General features: G+C 47.3%; 1 protein-coding gene across 6 annotated transcripts in view; it reads left to right on the forward strand.

Moving 5' to 3' along the window:
- LOC137569165 (probable ATP-dependent RNA helicase DDX60) overlaps positions 1-13,529 on the forward strand; it is a 248,003-nt gene that overhangs the window by 48,083 nt on the left and 186,391 nt on the right. The gene's annotated exons all lie outside the window — the stretch shown is intronic.

The raw sequence follows: 13,529 nt of genomic DNA on the forward strand, positions 1-13,529 counted from the left end.
CCTTATGTATGCAGGGGGACGAGTGGAGGAGGCTGCGGGGGGAGGGAGGAGGATTACCCAGCTACCTATACTGCAGCCCCTCATAGCCTGCTATCTATACTGAAGCCCCCCATAGCCTGCTACCTATACTAAAGCCCCCCATAGCCTGCTAACTATGCTGAAGCCCCCCATACTGAAGCCCCCCATAGCCTGCTACCTATACTGAAGCCCCCCCATAGCCTGCTACCTATACTGAAGCCCCCATAGCCTGTTACCTATACTAAAGCCCCCATAGCCTGCTAACTATACTGAAGCCCCCCATACTGAAGCCCCCCATAGCATGCTACCTATACTAAAGCCCCCATAGCCTGCTAACTATGCTGAAGCCCCCCATACTGAAGCCCCCCATAGCCTGCTACCTATACTGAAGCCCCCCATAGCCTGCTACCTATACTGAAGCCCCCCATAGCCTGCTACCTATACTGAAGCCCCCCATAGCCTGTTACCTATACTGAAGCCCCCCCATAGCCTGCTACCTATACTGAAGCCCCCCCATAGCCTGCTACCTATACTGAAGCCCCCCGTAGCCTGTTACCTATACTGAAGCACCCCCATAGCCTGCTAACTATACTGAAGCCCCCCATAGCCTGCTACCTATACTGAAGCCCCCCATAGCCTGCTACCTATACTGAAGCCCCCCCATAGCCTGTTACCTATACTGAAGCACCCCCATAGCCTGCTAACTATACTGAAGCCCCCCATAGCCTGCTACCTATACTGAAGCCCCCCATAGCCTGTTACCTATACTGAAGCACCCCCATAGCCTGCTACCTATACTGAAGCCCCCCATAGCCTGTTACCTATACTGAAGCACCCCCATAGCCTGCTACCTATACTGAAGCCCCCCATAGCCTGTTACCTATACTGAAGCACCCCCATAGCCTGCTACCTATACTGAAGGCCCCTATACCCTGCTACCTATACTGAAGGCCCCTATACCCTGCTACCTATACTGAAGGCCCCTATACTCTGCTACCTATACTGAAGGCCCCTATACCCTGCTGCCTATACTGAAGGCCCCTATACCCTGCTACCTATACTGAAGCCCCCTATACTCTGCTACCTATACTGAAGGCCCCTATACCCTGCTGCCTATACTGAAGGCCCCTATACCCTGCTACCTATACTGAAGCCCCCTATACCCTGCTGCCTATACTGAAGACCCCTATACCCTGCTGCCTATACTGAAGACCCCTATACCCTGCTGCCTATACTGAAGGCCACTATACCCGGCTGCCTATAATGAAGGCCACTATACCCTGCTGCCTATACTGAAGGCCACTATACCTTGCAACCTATAGTGAAGGCCCCTATACCTTGCTAGCTATACTGAAGACACCTTTACCTAGCTACCTATAGTGCGGGCAATTATTGCTTGGATCGCACAATTCTTATGTGCAGGATTCGTTAGATTCGGGATTCGAAAGGTTCGAGATATTCGAGAACCTTTTTAGATTCGGATCCGGATTCGGATTCGAAGAAATTGTGGATTCGTCCCATCCCTAAATTGATTATTTGGTTAGTTTTTCAACAGAATTTGTTAAAATGTGATATTTTACCAGGTAGATACACTGTATTAGTATATGGTTATGGCTTTTCATAATTGCCGTATTTTTCGGACCATAAGACGCAGAAAAATGGGGGAAAAAATCACTGCGTCTTATGGTCCGAATACAACAATTTTGGCCGGGTGTCTGCCCCCTGTCCTGAGTCCCGTCTGCTGTACTTGTCTCCAGGCTGCTGTACCTTGTCCCCTCCTCTGTCCCAGTGTCTTTAGGGGCATTCCACAGCATCTGTTTAAGCTGTGGCACCCGGGGTAATGTGCAGCTCGGAAGTTTGGAATAATCTGTACCTGAGAAGAGGGAGAAGTCTGATCCGACAGCTTCAGTGATCGCAGCCCGCAGTGATGGGAGAGGGGACAGAGCGACAGGGCATCCCAGCTGACCTGCACACTGCGGTTTACAGCATAACTGGGCCACAAAGCAGGAATGAGTCGAACGGAAATCCTCCATAGCAAAGCCGCTCGGGGGTCCGTGCATGCTGCCATAGCGTCTCTCTCGTCACTTCCGCATTAGTGACATAAGTGGAAGTGACGAGAGAGACGCTATGGAAGCGTGCACGAACCCCGAGCGGCTTTGCTATAGAGGATTACCGCTACTCATTCCTGCTCTGTGGCCCAGTTATGCTGTAAACCGCAACGTGCAGGTCAGCTGGGATGTCCTGCCGCTCTGTCCCCTCTCCCATCACTGCGGGCTGCGATCACTGAAACTGTCGGATCAGACTTCTCCCTCCTCTCAGGTACAGTTTGTTCCAAACTTCCAAGCCGCACATTACCCGGGAGCCATGGGTGCCACATGCTATTGCTGAGGCCTGAGGATAATGTACTGGAGGGATGGGGTGGGGTGTCATGTGCGGTTTGGGGGGGCAGGGAGATATGTGCTGGGGGCCATATTATGTGGTGAGGAGAGGACGGACAGACAGGGCAGGGTTGTCCTTTGCTGTAGGGAGGCAGAGAGTCATGTGCTGGGGGCATAGAGGGACAGGGGTGTCATGTGGGGGAAGATAGGGTTGTGTGTCATATGCTGTTGGGGGCAGGGTGTTGTGCTGGGGGGGCATGTGCTGTTTTTACAGGGGAAGGGAGCTCTGACTGATGGGGGTGGGAGCAGACACCGTTTCAGTGTTTGTAATAGGTGCCATATAACCCAGACAAGCCACTGCACACAAGACTCAGGAAAGAGAACACACAGGACTCGGGACAGTAAACACAGATAACTGAGGACAGGACACACACACACACAGGACTCAGGACAGAGAAGGACAGGAGACAGAGGGGGGCATATATGAGGACACAGGGGCACATATGCTGACACAAGGAAGACACAAAAGGTACAAGGGGACAAAGGGACATAATTGAGGGGGGGAGAAGATACTCAAGACGCTACTGCACCATGGATGCACCAGGTTTACTATATACAGGATCTTCTAAAAAAATTAGCATATTGTGATAAAGCTCATTATTTTCTGTAATGTAGTGATAAACATTAGACTTTCATATATTTTAGATTCATTAGACACAACTGAAGTAGTTCAAGCCTTTTATTGTTTTTCTTATTGATGATTTTGGCATACAGCTCATGAAAACCCAAATTTCCTATCTCAAAAAATTAGCATATTTCATCCGACCAATAAAAGAAAAGTGTTTTTAAAACTAAAAAAGTCAACCTTCAAATAATTATGTTCAGTTATGCACTCAATACTTGGTCGGGAATCCTTTTGCAGAAATGACTGCTTCAACGCGGCGTGGCATGGAGGCAATCAGCCTGTGGCACTGCTCAGGTGTTATGGAGGCCCAGGATGCTTCAATAGCGGCCTTAAGCTCATCCAGAGTGTTGGGTCTTGCGTCTCTCAACTTTCTCTTCACAATATCCCACAGATTCTCTATGGGGTTCAGGTCAGGAGAGTTGGCAGGCCAATTGAGCACAGTAATACCATGGTCAGTAAACCATTTACCAGTGGTTTTGGCACTGTGAGCAGGTGCCAGGTCGTGCTGAAAAATGAAATCTTCATCTCCATAAAGCTTTTCAGCAGATGGAAGCATGAACCCACTTTTGAACCAGAAACAGTGGCAGAAGTGCCTGACCTGGGCTTCAGAGAAGCAGCACTGGACTGTTGCTCAGTGGTCCAAAGTACTTTTTTCGGATGAAAGCAACTTTTACATGTCATTCAGAAATCAAGGTGCCAGAGTCTGGAGGAAGACTGGGGAGAGGGAAATGCCAAAATGCCTGAAGTCCAGTGTCAAGTACCCACAGTTAGTGATGGTCTGGAGTGCCATGTCAGCTGCTGGTGTTGGTCCACTGTGTTTTATCAAGGGCAGGGTCAATGCAGCTAGCTTTCAGGAGATTTTGGAGCACTTCATGCTTCCATCTGCTGAAAAGCTTTATGGAGATGAAGATTTCATTTTTCAGCACGACCTGGCACCTGCTCACAGTGCCAAAACCACTGGTAAATGGTTTACTGACCATGGCATTACTGTGCTCAATTGGCCTGCCAACTCTCCTGACCTGAACCCCATAGAGAATCTGTGGGATATTGTGAAGAGAAAGTTGAGAGACGCAAGACCCAACACTCTGGATGAGCTTAAGGCCGCTATCGAAGCATCCTGGGCCACTATAACACCTGAGCAGTGCCACAGGCTGATTGCCTCCATGCCACGCCGCATTGAAGCAGTCATTTCTGCAAAAGGATTCCCGACCAAGTATTGAGTGCATAACTGAACATAATTATTTAAAGGTTGACTTTTTTTGTTTTAAAAACACTTTTCTTTTATTGGTTGGATGAAATATGCTAATATTTTGAGATAGGAATTTTGGGTTTTCGTGAGCTGTATGCCAAAATCATCAATATTAAAACAATAAAAGGCTTGAACTATTTTAGTTGTGTGTATTTGAATCTAAAATATATGAAAGTCTAATGTTTATCAGTACATTACAGAAAATAATGAACTTTATCACAATATGCTAATTTTTTGAAAAGATCCTGTATAGTGTTATTTATAACATTGTATCTTTCTCTAATATTTGCAGTTTACACACTACTCAGCATTCTAAATGATTTTACAAAGCAGGCCAGTGAACTATTGAACTGTCCTCTGCAGAGAAAAAGAAAATACAGTGACTGACAGTTGAGATAACAAGCTTCAGAAGACAGAGCTCCCTGCTACTTTGAAAGTCGTGGAGCTCAATGGCTCTTTTGCATAGATAACTGGAGTTTCTTAACTCTTCCTGTACTGGAAACCATATTAGACTTATGTATCTGCTCCTAATGTTTTATTTCTTAGCTGTACTACACATTTTATTTATTTATTTATTGTATTTATAAAGCGCCAACATATTACGCAGCGCTGGACAATAAATAGGGATACATACAATATTTAGGGGTGACGTACAGCAAAATGACAATACCTGAATACAAGAAAGATCAGATCATGCAGCACAGTATGAGTACAAGGTAATGCTTAGTCAGTCACTGGATGGAGCATGGAGATTAGGCAAGTTAGGTTCACTCAGATGCATAGCATGGGTTCACAGTAATGGGTGCATGATCAGGTTGGACACAAAAGGAGGAGGACCCTGCCCAAAGGCTTACAATCTAAAGGGAGAGGTAGGAGACCAGAGTTCAGCTGCGGGTTTAGAGCACTTGTGAGGGGTAGTAGGCCAGAGTGAAAAGGTGAGTTTTGAGGGCTTTCTTGAAGATGTTGAAGGAGGGGGCTGTCCTAATGGGTGGAGGTAGGGAGTTCCATAGTGTTGGAGCAGCTCTTGAGAAGTCCTGGAGGCGTGCATGGGACTGGGTGATGCGGGGGGCGGTTAGGCGAAGTTCATTGGAAGAGCGGAGTGAGCGGCTAGGTGTGTACCTCTGAGTAAGATCGGAAATGTAGGTTGGACAGGTTTTGTGGACAGATTTGTAGGTCAGACACAGTATCTTGAATCTGATTCTGGACTGGATAGGAAGCCAGTGGAGGGATTCAAAGAGGGGATCCGCCATGGTGGAGCGATGGAAGCAGTGGATAATTCTGGCTGCTGCATTCATGATGGACTGCAGTGGGGCTGTTCGGGTCATAGGGAGACCAGACAGCAGGGCATGGCGGGAAATTATGAGGGCATGGATGAGGAGTTTGGTGGTGGCAGAGGTCAGGAAAGGGCGAATCTTACAGATGTTACGAAGGTGGAAGTTGCAGGACTTTGTGAGGTTTTGGATGTGGGGAGTGAAGGAGAGTGCGGAGTCCAGGGTGACACCCAGACAGCGGGCTTGAGAGGTAGGGTGAATGGTAGTGTGGTTAACAGTGACATGCACATCTGGGAGGTTTATGGATGTCCGGGGTGGGAAGATCATAAATTCCGTTTTGTCTAGGTTTAGTTTCAGGAACCTAGCGGACATCCAGGAGGAGATGGCTGATAGACAGGAGGAGACCTTGTCCATGGTAGTGGTGGATATGTCAGGGGTGTGGAGGTAGATCTGGGTGTCATCTGCATACAGATGATAGTTAAAACCCATGGAGGAGATAACCTTGCCAATGGAGGATGTGTATAGGGTGAACAGTAGGGGGCCAAGGACCGAACCTTGGGGGACTCCCACCGAGAGGTGGTTGGGGGTGGATGAGGACTCATTGAAGGCGGTCGTGAAGCAGCGGTTGGAGAGGTAGGATGAAAGCCAGGACAGGGCAAGATCGTGAATGCCCATGGACTGGAGGGACTGGAGGAGTAGGGGATGATCTACTGTGTCAAAAGCTGCTGAAAGGTCAAGAAGGAGGAGAATGGAGTATTTACCTTCAGCTTTAGCTAAGGCAAGGTCATTGACCACTTTGGTGAGAGCAGTTTCGGTTGAGTGGGCAGGCCGAAATCCAGATTGCAGTGGGTCTAGCAGTGAGTTGGCATTGAGGAACTGGGTCAGGCGTTTGTGAACCAGACGCTCAAGGAGTTTTGAGGCAAAGGGGAGGAGGGAGATAGGACGGTAGTTGGAGGGTAGCGAGGGGTCGAGGGAGGGTTTCTTGAGCAGGGGTAGTACAGTGGCCTGCTTGAAGTCTGAGGGGAAGGTGCCTGTGGATAGGGAGAGGTTGAACAGGGTAGTGAGGACTGGGGCCAATTACGTGAAGTGAGGCTGGAGTAAATCAGAAGGGATGGGGTCAAGGGGGGAAGTAGTGGTATGTGAAGTCTGCAGTAGGTGGATGACTTCCTTGGTGGTAGTAGGAGTGAAGGATGTGAGGGGAGGATAGGGTGGAGGAGTAGCTGGTTGGGAGGGGGTGGGAGGTGAAGATTTGAGATTGGATATTTCCTGGCGGATAGAGACAATTTTGTTGGTGAAGTGGGTGGCTAAATCTGTGGCAGAGAGGGAGGAAACAGAGGGTGGGGGGTGTGGGTTTAAGCAGGGAGTTGAAAGTGGCAAAGAGACGTCGGGGGTTGGAAGCTTGTGCTCCGATGAGCTTGGTAAAGTATTCCTGCTTCGCATGAGCAAGGGCAGTGTGGAACTGCAGCAGGTTGGTCTTGTACTGTAGGAAATCCTGGCTAAGTCTAGATTTCCTCCATTTCCGTTCAGTGGCGCGTGTTTCCCTCTGGAGGTTGCGAGTATGGGTAGTGCGCCAGGGCTGGGGGTTAGGGGGTCGGTTGCGGCGAAATATTGGTGGAGCAGCTTTCTCTAGGGCTGATGAGAGAGTTTGGCGATACTGAGCTGCAGCAAGATTAGGACAGGTTAGGGTGGGGAGAGTGGAGGAGAGGGCATGGAGGGGGTCAGCAAGGACGCTAGGGTTGAGCTTGCGTAGGTCTCGATACCATCGACCAGGTGGGCGGGCGGGTAGTTTGGAGGTGCCTTCCGTGAGGAGGTTGAAGGTGAGAAGGTGATGGTTTGAGGGTGGAAAGGGTGCAATGTCAAGGTCTGCAATAGCGGTGGATTTAGTGAATATAAGGTCGAGAGTGTGACGTGCAGTGTGAGTGGGGGCGTTGGTGTGTTGTACTAGTCCAAGTGAGTTGGCAATGGTGAGTAGCCGGGTTACAGCGGAGTTCTGGGCTTCATCGATGGGAATATTGAAATCCCCAAGGATGATGGTGGGGAGGTCAGAGGAGAGGATGTGAGGGAGCCAGTAATGCAAGGTCATCGAGAAATGGGGTGGAGCCTGGAGGACGGTATAAGACCGTAACAATGGCAGGGAGGGGGTGGTAGAGGCGGATGGTGTGGGCCTCGAATGATGTGAATTGTAGGGAGGTAGGTGGGGTGAGGACACGGAAGGTGCTGGATGGGGAGAGGAGCAGACCCACCCCTCCCCCGGTCCTGTTGTCTGGTCTGGGGGTGTGACTGAGGTGAAGCCCACCATAGGAGAGGGCAGCCTCTGCGGCAGAGTCAGAGGGGGTGAGCCATGTCTCAGTGAGTGCGAGTATGGTGAGGGATTTGGAGAGGAAGAGGTCGTGGACTGCTGTAAGTTTATTGCGGACGGATCTGGCATTCCAGAGACCGCAGGGTAGGGGGAGCATGTGTTTGTGGGTGGGATGGATGGAAATAAGGTTGGAGCGAGGATGGGCGTTGAGGTTATTTGTGGACAGAGGGCTGTGAAGTGTATGAAGCAGGTCAGCAGGGGATGCTTGTCTGGCAGCAGGCTGTGGCCCAGGATTGGGTGATATATCACCAGCTGCAAGTAAGAGTAGGAGGGAGAGAGTAAGCAAATGTGAATGGGATTTAAATGTTTGTGAGGTTTTTGAGCTGCTGGAGGGAGAGAGAGATTTCAGGAGAGCTAACAGTTCATGAGAAGCTGAGTAAGGTGAGGAAAGCAGAGCAGGTGAAATGAATATGGAGTGTGGTACACTGGGAGGATGCATATTGCAATGCAACTTGTAGATATTTGCAGACAGGCAGAACATAAGAAAAAGAGCAGTAAACATAGTAATGGTCTCTGATTATAACCTGGAATTTTCCAACCACTAAACAGTTTATATGAGTATGCAGGTAGTGCAAGCAAACCTGTGTAAATGAAGAAGCAGAGTCTACTTGGCTGTGCAACATATATCCAGCAGTGGCATTTTTAGCAATAGCATTGGAGGAAGTTGTGGATGCAGAGTAGTAGTTTCCAGCAGAGTCCTGTGGCTGTTGAATCCTGTTTGAATTCCTGGGTGAATTCTTGGTAAATTCTTGGTAAGTTGTGAAGCACTTTGTAATAAACGGCACTTAGGAATGAAATGGCACGAGTGACCTAGGCCACGAGTGACCAAGCTCCAGCACTTAAATAGGTATTCAAATCATTATATCACATTCAAATCATTATATCATAGTTTTTTTTCCTCTCGCTTCAGTATATCTTTAAAACCACCATTCTAAAGCTGTGAGACTACAAATACCTGTTTCACATGATGAACTTAAAAAAAATAAAAATAAAAGTACCGCTTGAAGCTGAAGACAAAAAGTATGGTTCATCCATCTGCAACCCCAAATCATTGATAAAAATTATAACACAGCAGGACCCCAAATAATGTATATTGTTTAACCACTTCACCACTGAGGGGTTTTACCCCCTGAGCACCAGAGCAATTTTCACCTTTCAGCGCTCCTTCCATTCATTCGTCTATAACTTTATTATTACTTATCGCAATGAAATGAACTATATCTTGTTTTTTTCGCCACCAATTAGGCTTTCTTTAGGTGGGACATTATGCCAAGAATTATTTTGTTCTAAATGTGTTTTAATGGGAAAATAGGAAAAATGTGGGGAAAAAAATAATTATTTTTCAGTTTTCGGCCATTATAGTTTTTAAATAATGCATGCTACTGTAATTAAAACCCATGAAACGTATTTGCCCTTTTGTCCCGGTTATAAAACCATTTAAATTATGTCCCTATCACAATGTTTGGCGCCAATATTTTATTTGGAAATAAAGGTGCATTTTTTTCAGTTTTGCGTCCATCCCTAATTACAAGCCCATAGTTTGTAAAGTAACAGTGTTATACCATCTTGACATAAATATTTAAAAAGTTCAGTCCCTAAGGTAACTATTTATGTATTTTTTTTAGTTGTAAATTTTTTATTTTTTTTTTAATTACAAAAAAAAAAAAAATGGGGAGTGTGGGAGGTAATGAGTTAATTTTATGTGTAAAAGTCATTTATTTGTATGTGAAAAATGTGTAGGGTGTAGTTTACTATTTGGCCACAAGATGGCCACAGTAACTTTTTGTTTTAATGCGACCTCCAAGCTTCCTTCCGGAAGCTTGGAGGAAGTATAATGAGCATGGACACGTGAGTTTTTTCTCACAATGATCGCGCTGCCCATAGGAGAGCAGCTGATCATTGCGGGGCTTAGATCAACGAACGGGAATGGATTTTCCCGTTCATTGATCTCTGGGCGAGCGGGCGGCGGCGGTTTTACTAGCGGCGGGCGGCGTGTTTACGAGCGGGAGCGCGGGCAGCGTCGGGAACGCGGAAAGTACGTGTTTCTCCGTCCCTGGTTTTTAAAGGATGGAAAAAGGGGCGGAGAAATACGTACGCGCGGGGGTAAAGTGGTTAATCAAACCGAATAAAGGGTGCTTTTGACACCATTGGCCCATATACAATTAACTTTTTCACCTAAGTTTTCTCTTATGTGATATTTTCGCACTTCACCAATAAAATGCATTTTAAGCCACCGGCAAGCAAGAAAATGCTCAGAATAACTTTGATAGTACTTTTTCACCTAGTTTTGGTACTTTTTCAATTGCAGAGTGCTGAAAAGTTATTTTAAACTAAGATGAAAAATGATCTCTTAGGTGAAAACTTAGGAGAAAAAGTGAATTGCGTATAGGCCCTTTTATTGATAAGAGGTGTGAAAATATCAACTAGGAGAAGAAGTGAATTGAATAAGGGCCAAAGATTCCAAAGAGCAGTCCTAAAAACAATGCATAATCCAATGCTAGCTGTTACCTTTAAAGTGCTGCAGCTCATGATTGCCATTGCAATATTTGGAATACTGTAAGTCCTTCGCGTAAGCAGGCCTGCAGTGCATAAAATGACTATGCCACAATGGCCTCAATTCACTAAGCTTTATCAAACACTTTACCGAATGTTTGATAATTTACCTTATGGGTAAAATATAATTTTAAATTCACTAAGGTGTAACAGATTTATTGAATGTTTTATCGATAAAACATTCAATTAATTTATAACACCTTAGTGAATTCAAAATTAGATTTTAACCATGAGGTAAATTATCAAGCGTTCGGTAAAATGTTTGATAAAGCTTTAGTGAATTGAGGCCAATGTGTACCTGAAGTGTGTATAAACATTTAACCACTTGCCGACCAGGGGATTTTTCACTGATCGGTGCTACGTGGGCTCTACAGCCCGCAGCACCGATCAGGAGTGCAGCAGGGCGATCAGACTACCCCCCTTTTTTCCCCACTAGGGGGATGTTCTGCTGGGGGGGTCTGATCGCCGCCGGCTGCAGTTGCTTAGCGGGGGGGCTCTTCAAAGCCCCCCTCCGCAGCGTTCTCCGCCATCTTGCCCGCTCCCTCCCTCTCCCTCCCCCTGTGAGCTGCGCAGGACGGATTTCCGTCCTGCGTATTGAAGGATAGGCTTCAGCCTATCATATGCCGGCGATCCCCGGCCAATCAGAGGCCGGGGATCGCCGATCTGCCTTACGGCGCTGCTGCGCAGCAGCGCCGTATGATGTAAACAGCGGGGATTTCTTCCCCGCCTGTTTACATTTTGCCGGCGACCCGCGATCGGCGGCTCTCCGGCTGTTCACGGAGACACCCTCCGTGAACTGACATGGAAAGGCCGCTCGATCGAGCGGCCGTTTCCATGGTAACCCGCAGACGACCAGTTTACGCCAATCGGCGTTAGCTGGTCGTCAAGAGGTTAAATGTAAGCTTGCCCCAGGTAGTTTTATGACTACTTTACCAAACCCTCATTATTTAATAATCCCCTCAAATTCTTCTGTGACATCACTTTTTTCTCCTCTCTTAAAAAGAGGAAGTGCCTGCACTAAACCGCCCATTCAGTGACATGGCTACCCACATGCCTTTTCTTTTTTTCCAATCGCTCCCAGAAAAAAAAGCTTAATTAGTAACACTGATATAAACAGTTAGGTTTTCCATGTAAAAACAGGGAACACCAAGAGCCCCGATAGTGTAATACGTACTGGATAAGGTGGCAATACATTCGTATTGCTAGATACTCACAAGTCAGGGTCACCAGCAGGCAACCACTGTAAAGGCAGGTGGGGAGATTATCCTGACCCCACTCAGGATTAAGAAGTCGCTCTCTGTAGACAGGAAAAAAGGGTAGCAACCCTCCACCAAGGGTGGACTCCAAATTGTATACAATGAACAGAGGCGCCAAAAGTATAAAATTAGATTAAATGAGCTTAAAAGCCAACTTAATTGGCAAAAATGGAGGAAGTGGTGGTCTTAGGCCCGGTTCACATTATCGGTTGTTTGCCAAACGGACCGGATGGTCTTAGGCCCGGTTCACATTATCGGTTGTTTGCCAAACGGACCGGATGACCTGACCGGATCCGGACCGGATCCGGATCGGAACCGTACGGTTCTGATCCGGATCCGATCCGGATCCGGTCAGGTTGCATCAGGTGGTAATCAGGATGCGATCCGGATCCGTTTGGCAAAGTTAACGTAAAAAAAAAAAAAAAAAATGTTGGGGTCTGGGAGGTCAGCAGAAGGGGGACCTGTGGAATCAGGCCCTCTGCGGTTTAGCACTCACCTCCACCTCCGACATGCTGCCAACATCCTGCCAACACCTCCAGCTCGTGCTGCTCCACTCCAAAATGCTTGCCCATGTGTCCCCAGCCAATATCGCCGCAAAAATCCGCATGGGAAGTGGGGTAGAACATCCGGATTTCTCAGCCAGTGTGTTGTGCGGCCTCCGGTTCCCATTTGTTTGTATTGGCCGGATGGTGCAGTCCGGCTCCGCCCCGGATACGGCTGCCGGAGGGGCCGGATGAAAAAATAGCGCATGTTGGAACGGAGGCCGGAGTCCGGATCCGGCCCGGATCCGGTCCGGCTCCGGTTCTGCAGAACGGACCCATGTGAACGGACGCATAGGCTTTAATTGCTATGCCGTGCGTCCGTTCCGTCCGTTCTGCAGGCGGTGCGGCTCCGGCACGGCGATTCCGGAGGGCCACCGCAAGTGTGAACCGGGCCTTACCTCCCTCAAGCAGACACGACAACGACTGCGATTCAGACAGTCAAACACATTTATTAGAAACTCCCCAAAAGATTGCAACGCCTTTCGCAGGCTCAATCCCGCTTCATCAGGCAATACAGAGAGGAGTATCAAGCGATCTGCACAAGGATTCAAGTTAAGAGGCGCTTAACTTGAATCCTTGTGCAGATCGCTTGATACTCCTCCCTGTATTGCCTGCTGAAGCTGGATTGAGCCTGCGAAACGCATTGCAATTTTATTTGAAGTTTCTAATAAATGTGTTTGACTGTCTGAATCACAGTCGTTGTCGTGTCTGCTTGAGGGAGGTAAGACCACCACTTCCTTCTTCAATTTTGCCAATTAAGTTGGTTTTTAAGCTCAGTTAATCTAATTTTATACTTTTGGCGCCTCTGTTCATTGTATACAGGTTTTCCATGTAGTCTCCCATATGGTCAGCAGTGCACCATTCCTTACCAGTTAAGGTGTAGTAAATTGTCTAAAGGCATCAAGAAAATACATAGTAATATGAAGAAAATACATAGTATATGCCAGTAATCATTACTTCAGTTGATCTCTAGATCCAGTAAACAAAACATATAAGCCATGGCAAGTAGATAAAAGTATGGAGTTCTGTAACCACATCAAAGTCTATTAGCAGCATCAGTGAAATGGATGTGATATTTGGATCACTCAAGCATAGTCCAGGTGTATATAAAGTATAAGTAACAGCCTTACCTTGGGAGAATCCAGGTTTGTATAAATATTGTCACCTGACCTGCATACGTGGTATGCCACTTGTACAGTAATGCAAACTCCTGAGTAC

The sequence above is a fragment of the Hyperolius riggenbachi genome, chromosome 1 (genome assembly GCF_040937935.1).
Source record: "Hyperolius riggenbachi isolate aHypRig1 chromosome 1, aHypRig1.pri, whole genome shotgun sequence".
Lineage (NCBI taxonomy): Eukaryota > Metazoa > Chordata > Amphibia > Anura > Hyperoliidae > Hyperolius > Hyperolius riggenbachi.